Source organism: Lactuca virosa, chromosome 8 (assembly GCF_052849685.1).
Source record: "Lactuca virosa cultivar CGN04683 chromosome 8, Lactuca_virosa_CGN04683_v6, whole genome shotgun sequence".
Classification (NCBI taxonomy): Eukaryota; Viridiplantae; Streptophyta; class Magnoliopsida; order Asterales; family Asteraceae; genus Lactuca; species Lactuca virosa.
In genome coordinates, this window is record NC_136433.1 from 384788359 (window position 1) to 384797447 (window position 9089).

General features: G+C 43.6%; 1 pseudogene; it reads right to left on the bottom strand.

Moving 5' to 3' along the window:
- Positions 1–275: 275 nt before the first annotated feature.
- Positions 276–914, bottom strand: LOC145131970 (secreted RxLR effector protein 161 pseudogene; annotated as a pseudogene).
- Between the last annotated feature and the right edge of the window lie 8175 nt (positions 915–9089).

Below are 9089 nucleotides of genomic sequence, written 5' to 3' on the forward strand. Positions count from 1 at the left end.
CTGTAAGAGCTCTTAGGAACTTGCCCATTTAATTCCCTTTGAAGCAACCCCACTTCTCTCTCACATATGTGATTATATCATAATCATTAAAAGCTTGATGATTTCCAACTTATCACCAACTACTATAAGCTTAACCTGCATCACTGTTATTTATAGGAATGGGTTGGGGTTGACCCCCACAGTGATCCACATATGTTATATACAAGTAGGTTGTCCCTTTAAATCTAGATCTTGGGATCTTCAGTCAACTAGGTTGAGTTTTCCTTCGCAATAACTTATTCGTTCATGGGTTTTAATCCCATTCCTTTTGACGATTTTGCAACTAACTCCCTGTTTAACCCTTTGGTTAGCGGATCCGCAATGTTATCCTTGGACCTTATGTAGTCAATTGAGATAACTCCAGTTGATAGTAGTTGTCGAATGGTGTTGTGTCTTCGACGGATGTGTCGAGACTTACCATTATACATAGCACTTTTCGCCCGTCCAATTGCCGATTGACTATTGCAATAGATTGAGATTACAGAAACTGGTTTAGGCCATCCTGGTATATCTTTCAAAAATTGTCGTAGCCATTCAACTTCTTCTCCATTTTTATCAAGTGCTATAAATTCAGATTCCATGATGGATCTAGCTATAACTGTTTGTTTTGAAGATTTCCATGATATAGCTCCACCTCCAAGTGTGAACAAAAACCCGCCGGTTGAATTGGAGTCTTTAATGTCAGATATCCAATTTGCATCACTATACCCTTTTATAACCTCGGGATATCTTGTATAGTGCAACCCATAATTGCGAGTGTACCTTAAGTATTGTAATAATCTTTTAATACTCTTCCAATGTTCATCACTCAGATTACTGGTATATCTACTTAGTCTGCTTATTGCAAAAGCTAAGTCAGGTATGGTACAACTCATAAGGTACATCAGACTACCAATAATTCTTGCATATTCTGAAACATCCCAAAATTCAAGACCAAAAATTTCATTTTAATTAAGTTATTATATAAAACCAACAACATAAAAATGTTCATAATAATATCTCATGTCAAAACTAAAGTGTCAATAATCAAAACATATTATCTTAAAACCATGTTAGAGTGTAATCCCAAAGATCTCATGTGCGGAAAACATAGTGTGATGCGTTGCGATCGAGCCGACTCCTTTCCTTTGAAAACGAAGTACCTGAAACCAAAACTGAAAACCGTAAGCACAAAGCTTAGTGAGTTCCCCCATCATACCACATACCATATAACACACATACTGTCGGTCAATTCTGGGGTGACCGACCTACCCATGTCAAGTGGTTCTGGGGTGCTGACCTACCCATGTCAAGCAGTTCTGAGGTGCTGACCTACCCATGTCAAGCAGTTCTGGGGTGTTTAACCTACCCTTCAGTTTATCTCAACTGGCTACGGGGACTATTTCACCCCTACTACTACCACACAATAACATAGCATAACATACTGTCGGGCATATCTGGGGTGCCCGACCTACCCTTCGGTCCTAACGACCATAACACGGGGACTACTCCCCTACTACTACTATCACATAACATCATATCAGGCTAGCACATAACACACATCAGGTAGTAGCAAACCTAGATAATTATCACAAAGACAATCATCTAACATACAACTCCTACTAGTGGGCCGACATTGTGGCCGTAGACCCACCACTACTGGAAGGTAACTCACCTCACACTGTTGAAGTCTCGTAGACACAATCCCAACTGCTGGATGACAGATTCCCAAACTGTCAATATCAAAACATCACCCAATTAATAATTGGGTCCCAACACATAACCATAAGTTCTTGGAGTAACAGGCTACATTACCCCATCTTTGGCTTGATTCAAGCCCAAGGCCCAATCCAAAGGCCCAAAAGTCAAACTAGGAATCAAAGCCCAACATATGGACCAATTTTCCAAATTAGGCCCAAACCTTTACAAGGTCTTACCATAAGGCCCAACCATTTAGTCCAGTCCAAACATTCGACATTCTAATGGCCCAATATCCTATAATCATAAAGGCCCAAACTATGGCCCATCTATGGCCCAATTTTCCAAATTGGGCCCAAACCCCTTACATAGGCCTTACCCTAAAGCCCATTAAATTATTCTAGTCCATTTGATTGTTCTTGGATGGTGGCCCAATCACCAAAGCCCAATAGAAAGGCCCAACTCAAGGCCCAATTAAAAATTAGGGTTTCTTACATGAAATGATGCTTAGGGTTAAGTGTTCCTACTTAACCCATTAAGGACTTAATCCATCAAGTCCAATATTGCTTTAGGTTGATTGCAAATGATTATTAATTAATATATTAAGTTTAGTGAATAAATCAAGTGCGGGTCCCGATCAAATTCCCAAAATTAGGGTTTCACATAAAATGACAACTAGGGTTAAGTGTTTCTCACTTAACCCATTAAGGACTTAATCCATTAATTTCATCACTCTTCTAAATAAATCATATGGTGTGATTGGGCTTTATACACAATTCCCATTCCAATGGCCCAAATGTGGGTCCCGATAAGTCCAAGCCCATAAATCCAATATTAGGGTTTTCTAAACCCTAATTAGGGTTTCCAACCCCATCTTAGCCCAATAGGCCCAATAGTTAGGTCTTTTGATAAATTAGGGTTCATTAGGCCTATTAGTCACATGTTTGGGCTTTTAGGTCAATTAGGGCTTCATTGGGTCCATCGATTTATTAGGCCCATTAGGGTTTTAGTCCCTTTGTCCAAACATCCCAACGTATAAAACACAACAAGCACACCGCCACCCAACACGGTGGTTGGTGGCGGCAGCCACCACCTCACGGTGGTGGTTAGGGTTTCTTTTTCATTATTCCATTTTCTAATACATGTTACAAAGCTTTAATCCCAAAATAAACACACACTAAAAAAATAAACACACACACACAACCACCTTGTGGTGGCCGACGATGGTAGATGGTGGCAGCCACCACCTCACGGTGGTGGTGGTGGCCTTCACTTGGCTTTCCGACCAAACAGAACACACACACCCACCCTATGGCTTGCGAATTGGACCCTGTCACCCACCTGGTGGCTCACAGCGTCGTCAGCGACAACACAAACGGCAACAATGGCGGCGCAACGGCGGTTGACGACGGTAGGCAGCAGCACACAACGAAGGGTGGTCTTCAAGAGCTCATTCCCGGTGACAGCAAGGTAACAGACACACGAATCTTGAAGCAACATCACACACCCACACAAACTCACATCCACCTCCCATGGTGGCTGGTGGTGACGAGATAAGGCAGCGACGGCAGGCAGAATAAGAAGAAGAAGACACGGAGGGACAAAGACACTTCGACGAACTGAGGGAGAAGAAAGGATGGAGTGAAGCAGAAGCGACGGAGACGAACCGCTCCTCCGTCTCCGAATGACGCGACGTCGGCAACAGTTGCAACTCCCATGATCCACGCTCTCCCGCTCCTCCCGAATAACACGGCATCGATGTATGGCTCTTCGTCTTCGTCGGTAACGGAAAGGTTGGCGGCTTCCGGCTTCAATCGGTGGAGGAACGGCGGCTGGAGAAGAAGGGGTGATAAGGTGGCGGCTGGGAGGGTGTTTAGGGTTAGGGTTTTGGTAACCGGTAGTGCTAAGGTTATATACCCGGTACCTATAACCATTTTCCATAATGCCAAGAATAGCCCATCCACATACAAATCTTTTCAAATCAGATCTCATATTTTTTCATTACACCCCTATTCTTGTAATTCTTTTCATAATCAATCCAACAGTTACCAAAAAGCCCCTCCTCTACAATTTATTTTCAAATAAAGTCCATAAGTTACCCTTCAACCCTTAGTTTTCCAAAATCTTTTCAATTAAGTCCTAATAATTTACCAAGTAGTCCCTGCCTTCACAATTATTTACGAAATCAATCCGACACTTACACTTTCAACCCCCACCTTCTAAAATTGTGACAATTAGCTCCTCGAGACCAACACCTTGCTATATAATTATTGATTTTAGGGCTACTATACATTCATTAATTTATTTAATTGTTTATTTAATAAAATGGGTGTTACAACTCTCCCCCACTTAATTAGATTTCGTCCTCGAAATCATTCCTTACCATTCCGTATGCGCCATACCACTCAAGTAACATGGTCACCATCGTGGGTACACCCTAGCCTTCCCAGGGTAGCCGTGACCAATCTTCGCAAAGCCCTAAAATCTGCAGATGAACGAATTCCTCACAAAAAGATAACATCTACTTGGTCTGAAATCTGTTGTCTCGAGATCGTATAAATCCCTGACAGACCACTCATACTGAATCATTATCGTTGAATCTAGTCTGTTTATCCCTCAACTGACTACTCAACTTCTGATAACCTTAGGCTCCCACTAGAAAACTGAAATCACAGACCCAATTATCCCTGCAGATCTCTTATACTTGACCAAGGCTCAGATAATCTCGCTGTGAGTGACTTAGCACAACCCAAGCAATCTGTTACTCTGTCCGTACTTGCAACCCGAAACACAAATACTAATACTGCCCAAAACACTGAAACTGCCCGAAACACCGAACTGCCTGAAATAGTGTGCTGCCACATGGATGCTTTCTAAAATCTACCGAGACCTCCCTGGTCTCAATTCGTTCGCAAATCATCTGAAATACCGGGTCCCGGCCCGGTCGCTGAGCTAAAAGGACTCCCACACAGTCGTCCTCACATGGCTTTCAAACAAAATCCTCTTCTCTGGAACTAGTTGCCACTAGTTATCATGCCACTGTGGCCCTAGCAACCTCTGATCTAACCAATCGGGTCCATGCGTCAAATCTTGACGTCCAAATCCAAGGCTAAAAGTGATTGCTACATGACCAATGGTAGCCTTATATCACTAACGACCTTAAGCAGTCCACTGCTTCCTTGATCTCATAACTGTAGTGGCGCTCCTACAGTCTTATCACTGGCTTAACCAGGTCTAATCCCTCTGGGGAAATCCATAAACCAATCCGTGGATTTGCCACGCCCTCACTGCTACACTCGACTGGTGGGTACTATTGTTCCTTCCGCGTCCTAACAACGCACTCATGCTATCTATCAACCTAGTGAATGCTACGGCTACACCCGCATACTTACAACACTCTATCACTATCTGCTAACCTTGTGAATGCTACGACTACACACGCAGACTTACAACACTTCTCACACTATCTGCTGCTAGTGAATGCTACGGTTACCCCCGTAGTCTTACAACACTTTCCATACCACCTGACTGTTAGTGAAAGCTATGGCTACCCCCGTAGTCTTACAACACTTCCCATACTATCTGACTGTTAGTGAATGCTACGGCTACCCCCGTAGTCTTACAACACTGTCCAAACCGGGTTGAACACGCACTCGACCTTACACTCAACTGAACTTGAGTCCTAACTGGAGCTCTAACCTGGTTCCCAAAACCTGCTATCTGAGAGTCTCAAAGGCTACCTGCTGCTCAGGCCCCTATCGAAGGCCACCGACTTCTTGGTCAGTCGGTTCAAAGGAACCGCGATCTCGGAGGAGTCCTGTATAAATCTCTGGTAATAACCCGCTAGACCCAGGAAACTTCAAATCCTAGTTGGAGACCTCGGAATCTCCCGCTGCATCACGGCCTCTATCTTGGCCGGATTGGCCAGAATATCCTTCTGGTTGACAAGGTGCCCAAGAGATTGCACCTCGCGCAAACAGAACTCACATTTGGAGAACTTTACAAAAAGGCTCTCCCCCACTTAGATTCGTCTAAGTCTTCACGGCATGCGAGAGTTGAAGGATTCCCAATCCTTCTCGCTTTCTAATATCCCACTGATGACAACCTGTGCTTACCAATGCTAGCGGTTATTCACCGGTTAAACCTTGAGATCGCCCATCCTCGGAAGTCTTGATGAGTACTCTTGAAATCTGGTCCAGTCTGACACCTCAATCCATCTCCCATGCTGTCAACTGAAGGCCCTAATCTTCACTCTGGCTGACGAATCCTCGTTCCCACTTCCATTATTGCAGCACCACTGAACTCTAACCGAATGCAGCCCATGTGAAAATACAATTCTCTTGAACATCCAATGACCAACCACTTATGCATCTAATACCCGCAACTGACACCACCATCTTCATGCCACCAGTCCTGTCCTAGCAACGGTAGTGCCTTGAACCCCAAAGTTCTTCCATAGACAACTGTCGACCATACCCGAACAAATAATAGAACCATTGAACTCTGACTTCACTGGAGAACTATCCCACTAATTCCCGACCAAGGATCTCCCAAATAATACTCCTGTATGGATCTCGACAAAGATCCGGAATGATAACGGTACACGCGGAACCCACTCCGCAAGATGCGTCCCTCTGTGGGTTCATGAAGGACTTTTCGGCATGCAGGATGGCATATATGATCCTTGATAACCCAAACACTAGCAGAAAATCGACCCGAGATCTAACTTATGCAAACTCACTCACAATTCCAAAGCAATACATATTCCCAACATCCACCTAGTAGTAGTAGAAGTTGACAAACCCGCAACATCTGGGGGAATCCTGATCACCTTCTGCTGACATAACCGACCCCACTACACTTGTAGTAGCCTAAACCCTTGGAGCGACAAACTCCCTTGTGCACTTTCCCGTACGTGATGCATTGACTTCGGCCCTGCTTGCCTTTCATCCGACGATTAGAATTCATGGGGCTCTTCCCGGGACCCTCTACTATACGCACCTGGCACGACCCTCTCTTCTGAAAGTGCTCCAAATCGATCTCGCATCCTCGGACTTAAAAGTCATATCCTCCAGGGTCTGACACCTTGCCACGCTCTCTAGCTCACTTGCCAATAGATAAGCTGCAACAACTGGAACATCCTCTGTCCCCAAGCCGGGTCACAAACTCTTCCCCGAAGCTTCTCAGATTCTCCAAGACTTTCATCGATTCGAGTATGGATCCTGTGCTTTCAGTAGTACGGGCCCAATACTACCTTCCACACCTATCCATACTTTCCTCAGCAATCCTCCCGAATCCTCCAAGTCACATTCTCAAACTGATGCACCCAAGTCTCACTAAACCCCACTACTAAACCACTGAAGCATATCCTAGGCTTTCCTAGGTTCCCGAACTCACCCAGTCCTCAGCTGCTGAAAGATTCCTAGCAATGTCAACTAGATACCTCATGAATATAGCCACATGCAACAAAGATCAGATAATCCTTTGAGTAAAAGACCCATCCCTAGAACGATTGGACTCAAACAAGAGCTGCACAATAGGGTCAAATCTATCACTCCGAGATTATCCAGCCTGTGCCACATGTGACTTAGCATATTCACTTAATAGTTAGCTCACATTACTAAAAGTCCCACAAATCACAAAGCAATCAACATTCAGACAATGGGAAATCTAACCATCATATTCCAATCAAATCATTATATCCTCTAATCATGAATTTGTACATGCAATTCAAAGGCTCATACAATCAGGCATAACCTAAACATGCTATCCTATCACTGACTGATCAGTACTAGCAGCAAGTCTACAAGCACATATAATAGGCATATAAGGCATCCTTCCTAGATCCTTAGCCCTAATCTAGCATGCAGTTCTCATAATCATATCATAGCGTAACACGTATGGGTATCCTAGGGAAAACTTACTTGAACTCGGCTGATTGCCCGCATCACACACCTTGTTCTTTTCAAAGTTCTTTTCTCTTTCAAATTCTTTTCAAACTTCTTTTTATAAAATGATTTTACTTTTGAAAATTTTCATACCAAGTCCTTAGTTTGAGTTCAGACACACCCGGGAGTGTGCCCGAATCCCTCAAACCAAGGCTCTGATACCAACTTGAAACATCCCAAAATTCAAGACCAAAAATTTCATTTTAATTAAGTTATTATATAAAACCGACAATATAAAAACGTTCATAATAATATCTCATGTCAAAACCAAACTGTCAATAATCAAAACATATTATCTTAAAACCATATCAGAGTGTAATCCCAAAGATCTCATGTGCGGAAAACATAGTGTGATGCGTTGCGATCGAGTCGGCTCCTTTCCTTTGAAAACGAAGTACCTGAAACCAAAACTGAAAACCGTAAGCACAAAACTCAGTGAGTTCCCCCATCATATCACATACCATATAACACATATACTGCCGAACAATTCTGGGGTGCCCGACCTACCCATGTCAAGCAGTTCTGGGGTGTTGACCTACCCATGTCAAGCAGTTCTGGGGTGCTGACCTACTCATGTCAAGCAGTTCTGGGGTGCTTAACCTACCCTCCAGTTTATCTCAATTGGCTACGGGGACTATTTCACCCCTACTACTACCACACAATAACATAGCATAACATACTGTCGGGCATATCTGGGGTGCCCGACCTACCCTTCGGTCCTAACGACCGTAACACGGGGACTACTCCCCTACTACTGCTATCACATAACATCATATCAGGCTAGCACATAAAACACATCAAGTAGTAGCAAACCTAGATAATTATCACAAAGACAATCATCTAACATACAACTCCTACTAGTGGGCCGACATTGTGGCCGTAGACCCACCACTACTGGAAGGTAACTCATCTCACACTGCTGAAGTCCCGTAGACACAATCCCAGCTGTTGGATGACAGATTCTCGAACTCTCAATATCAAAACATCACCCAATTAATAATTGGGTCCCAACACATAACCATAAGTTCTTGGAGTAACAGGCTAGATTACCCCATCTTTGGCTTGATTCAAGCCCAAGGCCCAACCCAATGGCCCAAAAGTCAAACTAGGAATCAAAGCCCAACATATGGCCCAATTTTCCAAATTGGGCCCAAACCTTTACAAGGTCTTACCATAAGGCCCAACCATTTAGTCCAGTCTAAACATTCGACATTCTAATAGCCCAATATCCTATAATCATAAAGGCCCAAATTATGGCCCAATTTTCCAAATTGGGCCCAAACCCCTTACATAGGCCTTACCCTAAAGCCCATTAAATTATTCTAGTCCATTTGATTGTTCTTGGATGGCCTAATAGTGGCCCAATCACCAAAGCCCAATAGAAAGGCCCAACTCAAGGCCCAATTAAAAATTAGGGTTTCTTAC